Source organism: Maylandia zebra, linkage group LG12, assembly GCF_041146795.1.
Source record: "Maylandia zebra isolate NMK-2024a linkage group LG12, Mzebra_GT3a, whole genome shotgun sequence".
NCBI classification, from domain to species: Eukaryota; Metazoa; Chordata; class Actinopteri; order Cichliformes; family Cichlidae; genus Maylandia; species Maylandia zebra.
In genome coordinates, this window is record NC_135178.1 from 17,632,248 (window position 1) to 17,646,211 (window position 13,964).

The 13,964-nt window shown below is 40.0% G+C and overlaps 1 protein-coding gene across 5 annotated transcripts in view; it reads right to left on the minus strand.

Moving 5' to 3' along the window:
• Positions 1-13,964, minus strand: part of LOC101465137 (uncharacterized) — a 312,892-nt gene that overhangs the window by 103,925 nt on the left and 195,003 nt on the right. The gene's annotated exons all lie outside the window — the stretch shown is intronic.

Sequence of the window (13,964 nt, forward strand, 5' to 3'; positions counted from 1 at the left end):
AAAGCAAAAAGCAGTGGGTGTTTACACCTGCTAGGCCCCACTCAAAGCCTTGGGGTGGAGTTAGAGAACTGCCCACTCTCTCCTCCCCGCTCCTCCCTCTCCTATAGGAAACAATCAGCCTGTTACGGAGGCATCAATGGCTCTCCCAGCTGGAGTTTCCCTTTGGTTATTGAGTGCAGATAGGACGCCACTGCGCATTTGTGTGTGTGAGTGTGTGCATGTGCACAGCCAGTGTTGTGATGAGCGCTGCTCAAAACACACTCCAAAACCCAAGTGGATGGGTGGGGCGGCGGACTCTTTTCCACCTCATATCACACAATGCAGCCAATTCTGTTGCCTGCTGAAGTGGAGAGAGAAGGAGGGTAAAGTCCTGGTCTTGAGTGGGTATGAACCCCTAGATCAGTGACCCAGTAGGACAATAGGGCTTCTCACAAGCAGACCCCTTCACCAACCCTCCAACACAACTAAGTTAATCCCCTGAGCTGACCATCTTACCATTAGTGCATAAGTACCGAGTCAGCCTAATTGTGTACCAAAAAAGGCATGTTTCAAGTAGCAGCCAACCACTGGTAGAGCGACACACAAGTGCAACATTTTTAGCGCTGTGATTTGTAATTGCAAAGTTAGAACGTAGGTTTATCTCTCCTAGGAAAAAAACCCCAAAACATGCATGCTTTTAAATTAAGAGTAATTTTCCCAGGTATTCAACCAGAACCAAAGCTTTCAGAGTAATTTACACCTAGTATGAATTGGCGAATTGTTGCATTTTATTATAGACTCGTCCTGATGCCCTGGCACCAGGGATAAGGGGCATAAAACAAAAACTGAAACATACTTGAAAAACCACATCAAGACAACTGACAGCATGAACACAAAGCTTTTTTGTTTGTTTTTTTACAAATAAAAAACACATAGAATCTATAGTATTTGTTGGTAAGACACAAATTACACTAGGGTTGGGCAATTTGTGCTCCCCTAAGGACACCTTCAGGGAAGAACTATCTACACTCTGTAATGCATTTTGTGTGGTCCAAATACAAAACACACAACAGGAGAGAAAAATTTTATCATCTTCAAGCATGAAGAGAAAGACTAAGCTAAACTAGCCTACAGGGTACAACAAGAGCAGGCCTGGTCACACAAATGATTAAGACTACTGACAACAACAGTAGACAAATGTCTCGGATATTTCTTATAGTATTATCTTTGCCTACCTCTTCTTTTTTTAACCCTTTTCTTTTTTAAACTACAGACCAAATTTCTATTAACTTGTTCAATCAGTTTACTGTTTCACTTCGTCATGCCTTTTCTTTCACATTCAAACACGCCCATTGGAAAGAACAAAAAAAGTTGAGGAGTGGAAACATAACCAGTGTTCCTCCAAACACAGTTACCTTAAGCTCCAATTTAAAATCAAATCAAAACACAAAAAGACCCTCCTTCTGTTTTGTCTTGTTTTGAGATGATGATGGATCATTGCAGCTGTTCCCCACACGTGCATTCATATCAAAGAGGCCAGAGTATGAACTTGTGTTTGCGCTGCACTCATATGCCCAAATATATTTACATCGCAGTTGTTGATTATATGTGAAAATGCATGAAACTATTTCAAGGTAAGATCAATTTTATTTGAATCTCATAATAATGATTATGCATTAATAGGAAATTAAGCAATTACTTTGCAAGCTAATGCTGATTACTCCCACCATCATCAGTCGCCAGTATCCTTGTCCATCAGATTAACCCTATCTGGTATCTGTTCTTCACAGCCTCATGCATAGCAATGACAAACTTTTTTCACACAATTCTAGGCCAAACTTTTTTTTTAATGCCACATAGCTGTAATACTGTATCATGAATACAGAAACAGTATCCATATAAAGAGAAAAGTAAGGGGAAAAACATCACATTTAGAAAAGCAATAATCTTATCAAATCCACGGAGGGCCATTACAAGACATCAGACTCTCTGCCAGCAGGGATACAGTTCGTACCAAGAGATCAGAAATCTTCTACTCTAGCCAAAGGGAAAAATTCAAAACAGTGCTACTGGGCTTTTTTTCAGTTTTTAAGAAATCTAAAATTACTGCAGAAACTTTCCAAAACTCAAATGTAGTCTGAACTTGCTCTGCAAGGAAATGATCACAATGAAAAATGCAACTTTAGCACCTCCTTATTCCAAAAACGGCTGCATGATTTTCTTCAGGATCAGCTACTAATTCAGCCTAAATGAAGTCAAACTCAAATGGAAACTAAGATAGGTTATCAAGAGTAGATGAATGCTATTAGAGCAATTGTTAACAGTTATTTTGTCTCTGTACTTTTGTGTTAAATACATAATACGACTATCACAATTTTGACAATGTGTTTGAATTCCTATATTCAGTTACCAAAGAATGAACACACTTGTCTGAGCAGACTTAAAAAAACCTTGAACCCTGATTTAAAGGTCACCAGCTGCTGTAAAACTTGGCCCACACTAGTTAACATTTATCAGTCATTCTCCTGCATAAAGGTTGGTGCTTATTTCAGATTAGCCTTGTGAAACAGCACAACAAAGTGCACCCTTTTCCTCCCCTCTCATGCACCCTCTTAGCCCTTCTCCCTCCTTCTCCTTTACCTTCCAGACTGACACAGTGCAACGCTTTTATCCCAAAGGTTTCAAAGGTTCTCTTCTCCCTGAATACAAAACACTACTGCCTCTTGAACTTTTGATGGTGGCTGAAAAGCAAAGGAAAGTCAGAAACACTCTCTATAAAGACATCACAGACAGGGTTCAGGTGTAGTTCACCTGAACTCCATCCATATTCAAAAGGTTTGTCTCTTCCTCCCTCCAGCAAGCTATTCCGGTCTACCTATTGGTATGGATGAGAGAAAGCCCTATTGAAAGGCTCATAAACATATGACAGAGATGTGGCCATGTGGAAGATGGTCATTGAAAGGGGCTTACACAGATAGAGCTAGCCATAGGCCCAAAGGCCTCAGTGCAAACATATTAATCAGCACCATGTCGTCTTTCTTTCTAAACAAATTATCTAAGGAAGTAGAAGGTAAAAGATATATGGATGGACAATATGCATGAAGTTGCTCCATTTGTCAGTGCTTTTGAAGCTGAGAGGCAAAACCTAGTAGGAAAGGATAATGTTTAGGGTCTTAGGATAAGCCATTGATTACTGTTTCCCATGTACTTTAATCAGCCTGTAGTGACACTTTACCACTGCCAGAGAAGGACACCCCATTGTCTTGGAGATAGAAAACACAGAGTTTAGGGGGTCCATATGCCACACTAATTGTTTATTGACTGTTCACAGCGAGGAGGAAGATAATTAGGGTCATTAACTAGTGTAACTAAGCAGACACAAGTTGTCAATTCCAGATCCCACCAGGCTTGTTTGCTCTATTGTAACAAGCTGTGTAGGATAACCGGTGTCTTTCCATGGGAAAACAGCTGGAGAAAGCATGGAAACACTTCTTTTCTGTTTTTATTATTCCTCCGCCTCCTCCGTTCTTCCTCCTCCTTTTCATTCCTTTTTTTTGTTTATTTTTCCTCCTACGGAGAGGGTCATATGCATCCCTTCATCGGCCATCACGTACTTTTTACTCCTTTTTTTGCCTCTGTTTCACTTTAAAAGTTGACATGAAAACAAACATACTTGCATACAGTTCCATGTGAAATGTGAGAGGGATGATAAAAATGCACTTCATACACACTGGTCCAGGGATATGATCCCGGGGGGTTAAATAATATAACTTCAGTGTTACAGGATGACGTGATTTGCCTATACACGAGGGCCGCTATCACATCTCAGTGCAATTAAACACTCCTAAACATAAAAACGTTCTCACCCTCACTGCAACTCTGCGAGCAATTTATGTAACAATATGGAAAAGTTCAGCGAATTTGGAGGGAAGAAAAAACTCATCACCACCTCATCAGCCTTGGATAAACAACTTTTTGTCGTGTTTTGGAATCCTAGAACAGGCTGCTCTGATGCCTTGATAACCTTGAGTTTTGAGGTCAAGGCAGTCATGAAATAACTCACAGGCAAAATCATCCATTCTGGTGTTTTATCTCACTCCCCTGCCATGTGCTTTATATAATTATATAATTATTTCCAACTAAGAATTTGTCAAACTAGCTGATATGTATTCTTCAACTCACTGCTAAAAACAAAACTCAACTAAAAGCAAAAAGTTTCTTTAAGGGGGAAATTCATTCCGGTTACAACCATGCAGCTTGATGAGGAATGATCGAAATGAAACATGTAAAGTGGCCTTTTAGGTTCACCTTTTCACTCTATGTTTCACTGTGACAAGGGATTCCACTTCAAAGATAATGAGAAATCATTCTACAGGCACATTTTCAATAAAAAACCCAGAATGTTTGGATTTTCACTGGTGGAATTTGTATTAAGCGGGTGTCGAGGAGGTGTTGAAAGGGTCCAAGGGAAACTGGCTTTGCAAGGACGGCCGAGGGGTCCTGAAGCTCAGAAGCATGTGGGCAAAACCATCAGTTACTCCCAGATGCTATCAGGTCACAACAGCAGCTATGCCTGAACTCCCCAGGGACACACAAACACACAGCTGGAGAAGGCATTAGGACAGAATTTGAACCACAACCAGAAGGAATAGGCTATAGGGGATTTTCAGCTGCGTGTCAAATGTGTGCTAGTGAGACTAAATATGTGGGTGAGTGAGAGATCATAGGTAGTGAATAGTGCTGCTTGTTTCTGTCTGTGTTTAGGTATGCACATTGCTCCATGTAGTTGTGGCCGTGCACTTGTAAATTTATCTCCGTGTATGCTTTTAAGCTGTATTATTTTGTTCTGGGGAGATTAAACAACTGCAGGGATACAGTGTTTAACTTCTATGACACAACACAGATGCCTTGCTAAAGAAAAAAAAAGATACTTTTTATCTACTGTAAACCCTGTACCTTCCATCCATGGTTGTGCAGCAGTAAGACTTCTGAATTTGCATAACAGCAAAGGGCAATCAATAGAAGAGGGGACCCTTTGTTAGGAACTGTCAACAAAAGCAGGGGCCACAGGCCTGCAGCCCCCCCATGTCAAAAGTGCTTATTTGGGGTGCCACTCGGACATGACAGGGCCTCAAGAAGAGGGACTTGGGGTTAAACTGCTAACAACATTAAATGTCACCCCAGGGCCTGCTTTACTACGGAAGAAATGCAAAGTGGCTTGCATCAACCACTGTCGCCAATGTTACATGATGCATTGCACTGACTCACTCAAAACTGTTGCCCATTACAAATCAAGTGCATTTGCATTCAAAAATAAAAATAAATGCATGAAATATGATGTAGTGGAAGCATTTTAAATGCTTAATAAAATATAGTGCCCGATAATATATTTTTGGTCATGACATGAAATTCATCTATAACACTTATGTGTAATAAACCAGACTTGTGTATTAGTCAGGCAGCTGACAAAATGTTGATGTTTCCAAACAGTGTGTCTCCCTGCTCTCTGTTTCTTCCCTTTCCTAATTCTTAAATAATGCCACTCATTCATGGATGGCTTTTTCATCCATTATGGATCAATACCATATTTGATTTTGTTTGTTCTGTGCCAAGTGTCAATGTGCACAAGTCAAAGGGAAGCAGCCCTTTGTTTCATCCCGTTAATAAACACGAAAGCATTTAATATTTCATTTCTTCTACCGAAGGGCCTCTGAGACGTCACTGTGTTTAACACCCGGTGTCTGCGAAGCTCCTCGCGTTTTCTGTCTTTCTCTCTCCCTTCCCTTTCTGTCTTTTGGGTTTGTTTGCAACTGAGGCGTCTGCTCAGGACTGTGTTCTGTAACTTATTTAACAAGGGTTCATTCTCTTGAAAGCAGTTCTACCCGCAGGACCGACACAGGCTTTGACTCGACTTTGTGTACGTCTATTAATAAATTAGCTATTCTGTCACAATCTGAAGAAAAGATTCAATTATTCACAAAATGCAATGCATAATTCCATCAACCATGTTTTAAGCAGGGCTATGAATATTTTTAGCCATTTTACTTTGGATAATTAAAGCAGTAAATCTCTTTGTGAGGCACAGACCAGCCTTTACTGACTCTATGGTTCATGTTACAATGAAAAAAAAGAAGAAAAAAAGAAAGAAAAACAATACACATTTTCTGTTATGGTGAAGCCGGCATTAATCAACAGCTTCAGGTATGAATATGCAAGCAGCGGTTTAGTTAACATCTCTTATCGGAATATAAATCACTCATTTATTGGCAATCTTTCAGCTGTGGAGGATGGGAACAGGCAGGCGAGTGCAAAGGGGTAAAGTAAAGAAATAGAAACATACTGAAAGGGTGAGGAGATTTTGGGGAGGGTGTGAGAGTTAGAAAGACAAAGGATTTTGAGTTTGTGTATATGTATATGTTTGTGTGCGTGTGTGCATATGTTAGATAGAGCTACGGATAGGGAGATCAGTTTACCACAGCAAGTGTGTCCGCTGGCTCTTCTAAACTTGATTTGGGGATACCGCATTAATTTGGGGAAACATGCATCTACCTCTTTCTCTCTGCTCTTTCTCACACCTCCAGATGAAGACTCAGTGTGCTCACAGCTCCTCTGCCATATGTCTCAGCTGAGACAAAAATGCCTCTTAGGGTTTTTCTCACAGTATTTTTCTCCAGTCACACGGTTTGCCCCTGGTCGCTACACTAACCCAATTAACAGGAAGCCCATAGCTCCCCCAGGTCAGATAAAGACACCCCCTCCTCTCTTTCCTCTCCTCTCTCACACACCCAGTGTCACACAAACCCCTCCACCGTACTCTCTGCTGCCTCTGCTGACCTTTCCGTTCCTTACAGCGAGGTTTCTCACCATCCGTTTACGCTGATATGTTCAATAAACACCACTGAAGGAAACAACAGCTGGATCAGTGATGTAAAGGTGTATGGGAATGTGGAGGGGTGGAAGGACGCACTGTGAGATGTCTGGTACGCACAAAGAACATCCATCAGAGAAAGGCTTGAATGTTTGCTTGACTAACTCAACAGAAATTTTAGAAAGTCCCAGATATGAAAAATATGGAATTGTGAATAGTTCACTAGACATTACAAGCTGATAAAAGGACACTAAACAGTGCTCAGAAATCTTCCAAAAAGACGTCAGTTGTACTCTGGGTCCCCCTGGTAAACCATAATGGCAACCAGTCAAGCAGCATGTGACCAAAACATCCTGGAGAGAGAGAGAGAGAGAGAGAGACAAAACAGGATGACTTCTAAAGCCACAAACACATCAGTCAACTTACCTCCCATCCTCCCTCCTACTCTCCATCTCTTGTCCTCTCTCTCTGTCACACACACGCACACGTGCGCGCACACGTGCGCGCGCACACACACACACACACACACACTTCCACCCTGGCTGTCTCAATTAACCCATGGTTAATCTTGGACTTCCTGTAGCAACTTCTAAAAGGGATCCGGGTAGAACGGGAGATGGTATCTGCCAGGAAGATTACAGTGCGACAGGCAGATCAAAGAGGGCTGGACTTTGGGCCCCAGCGATTAGCGGTAATTAAATAAAGTATGTCTGTTTAAACTTCATTAGCAGCTGGGCGTTTGCTCCACCAGAGTGGGCACAACTCAACCGTCCTTAATTAAAAGATAATCCACAGGATCGCCCCTAATCTCCTTCCAAAATATGCTCTCCTCTCCACCCATGACAGAGGTTTTCAGTCTGCTACTACTACAGAACAGGCCGGTGGGTTGAGGTGAGCATTAAAGCTGCCAACAGACTGAATAGCAGCCAGACAAGTGGGTTGCTCCTCGCTCCCCTCCACAACCCCCCGACCTGGAGAAGAGTAGAGACGAAAAAAAAAGAAAAAAAAACCTGCCCCCGATAACATCAATTTAGCATGCTATTATCTCCAATGGTGGAAAACTACACTCTGGCAAAGTCTGACATAAATCTTGGAGAGCTGGGGGGACATTGAATATGCATGAGCTGAAACAGATATGACACTGCTGGCACATTAATATTCTTGTCACTGGAGGTTTTCAAACTTTCAAGTCGATGACTTGAGCGAATCCAGTCTGGAGTTTCCATAAAACAGGGCAAAAGAATATTATACATAATTAAAGACCTACAAGCTTCTGAACTCTGAGGGCGTAAAGAGAGAAAGAGAAAAAGAGAAATGTGTTGCTGTAGATTCCATAGAATTTAGATGAATCCACAGTTTGAATAAGGGTGGAGGGATACGACTGTGTGGATCAAATAAATTCTCTATCAGTGTCAGTTTCTTGATATTCAGGGCCAAGGAGCACATGCTCGACACTAACGTATTTCATAAAAATTATGTGTGCATGGGAGCGCTCAATATGCTGCCACATGAAAGAAAGACAAGCTATTTTAAAAACTGGGCACACATGCAGTTTAGTTGTCAAAGTCACTTAGACACATGCAAGAAAGGGAGCAAAGAGGACTGATGGTTAGATTGCAGCTTTGTTCTGCAAATGAGCGGATATTGATCCCTAAGTTGTGATAATTACATGGTCATGGCTCTTGGGTTCGGAATCTCCAAAGCTCTTATTTACATCACTCACAAAATGTAACAGTTGGACCTTATGTGGCCCGATCTCTTCTCCTCATTCGGTTTCCTTTGCCTACCGCTAAGTACCCATGTCATATACACTTTCCATCAAATTCATCTTTACTCTGTAATATGTGGTCATTTTGGAATCATTTTACTTCTTAATCTTGAATTTGGGGGGGGGGTTAGACGTTCCGGCTCTCTGTCTATAAATTGTCCAGCCTGCAGCTATCCAAAACAAACTGGTCTTTCTGCTTTTTCCCTTGGTTTGCTGTCGTTCACACTGTTTAGTCACAACCCTGTCAGCCTGTTTTCCTACCCCCAGGAATACCTTCACTTAAGGGAAGACGAATGGTGTGACCCATCTCCACCAACAAAACACCGTATTAAACTCAGATGTGCAACCACTTTCCAAAAAGATATATCCCTAAAAAACCCACATTGTTACCCTCTTTCACTCTTTTTTCAGGAGGTAGAAGAAGGAGAGCCACTCAAAAGAATATGCTATCTTCAGAGTGATCAGACACGCTTTGGGGTTTGTAACGAACTGTGAATGATTCTGCTCTGGTCTGCCGGCTAAGCAAAGGACCGCGGGGCCTGGTCGTGAAGCAGTGATCCAGGCCACAGTCTGCGTGGCATGCCAGAGAGTCAGAATGAGATTAAACTGAGCACCAAGCACAACCACCACAAACACATATCTATGGGATGCGCTGAGTACACAACACTGCTGCCAACATTTCTAAACTGAATGGTTATTTAATAATGATAATGACTTTTTGGGGCAGATTTAAAAGATGATATAAGAGTGAAACAGTTGTGGTGGTCAAGCTGTAGGGTTTTCTGAGGATCAACCAGAAACAAGAGAGTAGGAATAAAACAATACTGATGAGACATCTTTGTAGATAAACAGGTTGAAATGGTTGAAAAATAGTTCCGAAAGTGAAAGCAGAACCAAAATCACCGGACGTTATCTTAACGTTAGTAAAAGTTTGTTAGTAAAAAGAATGAAATGGAAAAAAAAACACTCAACTTTGACTCAAGCTTATGACCCCACACTTTCAGGGCTTCTGCTTCTAACTACCAGCATTCCTGAGTTTATGGCGCTGACACTGAGGACAGAGACGGGGTAATTGTGAGAGTCCAACATGTAAAGTTCACCAAATTAAACTGAATTTAGATGCTCTGGTAATGCTACTCTGTGCATATGAAGAAGATTTTTGTTCGCAGTCATGGACTTACCATATTATTTTTGGCAAAAATAAACCAAAACCACCACATTTAATTCCTTGTTTGCAATATATATATATATATATATATATATATATATATATATATATATATATATATTGCATGTATACATATATATATGTATATATATATATATATATATATATATATACATATATATATATATGTATACATATATATACGTATATATATATATATATATGTATATATATACGTATATATATATATATATATATATATATATATATATATATATATATATATATATATATATATATATATATATATATATATACATATATATATACGTATATATATATGTATACATATATATATATATATATATACGTATATATATATGTATACATATATATATGTATACATATATATGTATACATATATATATATATGTATACATATATATATGTATACATATATATGTATACATATATATATATATGTATACATATATATATACGTATACATATATATACATATACATATATGTATACATATACATATACATATATATACATATGTATACATATATATACATACACATATATATACATATGTATACATATATATATATACATATATATATATATATATATATACATACATATATATACATACACACATATATATATATATATATATATATATATATATATATATATATATATATGTATGTATATTCCTTATGTTGAAAAATGCAATCGCCAGTGACTATTTTGTTTTGGTAATATTGCTATGCTGGTATTGGTGTAAGAGAACAACTACTTTGTTAAATGATCTGTCACATAATTAAGAAATCTTCTGGTTTAGCCACTAAGTTTTCACTTTAGGTTTTCACTCAAATTAAGAAAGAAAATTACTTCTCAAATTAAGCATTTATTTCCCAATATTTCAAATATTTGGATATTTTTTGCAGTGTACCTTTAAACTCCTGCTTTGTTCATTACTTTATGTAAAACTGGCTCTTAAAGCACTTGGCCTGTTAGACTAAAAGCAAACACCCAACAACAGACATAAATTATAATTGCACGTTATGCGTATCGTATAAATACAATATACAGCACTGTATAAACAGAAGTACATTACTTTAAAAAGTGGTAGTTAATCACAGTACATGTGGCAGTACAGGAGTCCAGACTGTAGATAATGGATAAGCGGTGATGTGGAATTGAAATATAATACACAACTTTCAATTGATTTACAAAAGACCAGCTATCCTTGGGCTATTAAACAATAAATAACCATTTCCTGGAAATATATAACATTTGACCACACTGATACTGTCGTCACAGCTGTCAGACCCTCCCAGTTACCTCTTCAAAGAAACAATACTCTGACCTCTAAATCATAAAATTGCAGCAGCAGTGGTTATAGTGATGAGGTTACCTTAGCTGTAGTGGCAAGAGCAGGAGTCTAATAGTAGAAAAGGAGACTGGAGTGTGAAAGAGTGCATAAGGAGGTGAGAGAGATTACATCGGCAGCATTGTTAACAGACATATTTCATAAATTGATCCAGCTCACACAACAAAGCTGGGGAGCAGACACATAACCTGACCTTCACCTGTCTCTTTAAGCAGACCAACATTAAATAAATAAAACTTTGCTCCTTTGACAGCTGCTATCCGTAAGCCTGAGCTAGCTACAGCCAGGCTAGACCCCTCTTTACCGCTCTTCTTTTCCTTCCTCCCATCTCGTCTCGCCTCTTTTCATCGCTTTTGCGGAGTATCTGTGCACCTTCGGGTTATTCATCATTTGCCATAATATATCCCCTCTCTGCTCTCTCTCTCCCCCTCCACATTCCTTCCTCCAACAAATTCATTTTGCCCTTGACAGGACCCAGACTGTGTTGTCACACTGGACACCCCGTGTGCAGCTACTTCTGTGACACTGGGCGACAGGCATTTAAAGTCTGCCCATTCCCAACTGGACGGAGTTTTAGATAGAGGACTCAGTCTGGTAGAGAGGGAGGAAGAAGGGTAGGGGATAGTAGTGAAGGGAGGAGGGAGGGCAGTGAAGACTTGTGCAAGGACAGCACAGCCTTGTCACACCATTACAACTGGCTGTGGTTATATCGTCGTATCCCTCCTGAAGGTGTTTTTCAGCTCCAGCTGATAAAAAGCCCCTGGGCAAGGTGCTTAGGTCAGGTCTTCAAACACAAGGGGTAATCTATCCCGCCTCTCTGGCTCTTCCTGGCCGATGCCACCGCTCTCATTTCCCCACTCGTTGCCTTAATTTGGCGGCAAGGCCAGATCCTGTTGGTGTCAGCGAGCTTAGTGAATGGGCAAATGTCACGGAGTTGCAATGGCACAGGGAATTGTCAAGCACCTTGTATAGTACATGGCAGCTGCACAGGAAGATAATAGATTAATTTCATGAGTGTCTGAGCCCTACAGGACAATTGCTTTTTCTTTCACCCATCTCATTCTTGCTGGATTGTCGTCTCACACTGATAACACACATCTACCATACATACTGTAAACACATTTTCCCGTGAATACGCACACAAACCCACCAGCTTGCCTTCTTTTCTCTCTGAATTTATTTGGTGACACACATTTCTCTCTTTTCTTTACATGGTAGAGGTTAGGATGTGCAGCACGGTGAGCAGGAGGAAGGAAATTCCATTTATGTGTCATTTTGAAACAGTCTCTCCACTTGGACTAGTGCTAGATCTCAAACACATCAGCCAATTTTCACCATTACTACCAAGCACTTTGGCAATGAAGACCTGCCCGCTCTACTTACCGTTACAGCCCACAACAACTTCACCTGCAAAATAAGCTCCATGAAAAATACTACCGCACTTGGAAAAATTATATATATTTAAGTAAGTTTAAAGAGCAGTCCATCTCACATAGAAAGAGTGAGAAATAAGATATATGAGGTCATGGACTGGCAGACAATTGCCTGGGCTCCAAATAAGAGTTAGGAAATCCAAGCATTCTTTATTATCTCAGGCACTTTTATATACACACAGTAGATTGCAATTAGGCAGACTGACAGTCCCTGTGCGCTACAATGCAAGCATTGACAAAGACACGCAGGGAAAATGAGAAAAGATTTTAGATTTCTTGCAAATGTGATCCAGTCTGCAGATACATCGTTTTAATAAATGCACATTTTCATGTTACAAATATATCATAGCACAAACTATCACTTTGATGCTTGGCCTCGTTTGACCTTTGTAAGTTTGAAACCAGCCCATCTTGTGTCTTGTTGTGGAAGTGCATGTCAAGCCAGTGCCTCTGAGGTCATCTTTTATGCATTGCACTGGGTTGCTATGACGCTGCTCAGCTTCAGTGAAGAACACCAGTTTGCTTCTGGAATGATACTGCAGAGCCAGGGCATTTTCGCGGGCACTGTATTTTTGGCCTGGCTCCACAAGCCACAGCGGTACACTCTCAATCTGCACTTCAATGAAATCTTTTCATGCCATTAGAAAAGAAATGAAATTTTTTTTTCCTGACTGCATCACAAAAGAAGACAAGAACAATGAAAGCATTGGGTTGTTGCAGCTCTCAATTGAGACATACTGCTGAAATGCACAGCATTATTATGAGGGCATGACGGCTGTTGCCGAGTCTTCTAAGAATGATCCACATAGTTAGCATTACTGATCCTGCTGCTTCTCGATAGCAAATATCAGGAATTCCGGGCCACCAGCTAAGAAATGCCTTGCTAGCCAGCAGACATTACCATTTATGATGTCAGCACACTGCACAAAGGAGAGGCAGAAAAACCGTGGACAAGCGAGACAGTCTGGACTGTTGTTTTAGATAAACGTTGAAATTCTTTGCATTTAGGAGTCATTCACTTAACACACAGAGCTGCACTGAGTAATAAAATAATCACACTGTCAACAAAAATGTAAAAATATGCCATTTACATCACATCATTTAACTTTTTAGTTATAATGTGAGCCACAAAAAATCATCACTCAGTAGATTATTTCAAGCCACACTAATAGAGCATATCTAAGAAATCAAGTCCTTTTACCGGCCCCCCATGGCATACTTGTCTGCTGGGTGTTAGCATAGCTGCTCTGAATGCTAACTAGCTACTAAACAGCCTGCCTGCATCTGAGGTTGAGAGGGACTTTGCCACTTGTGGGATGCATTGGGTAGAGTCAGAACCAGGAAAA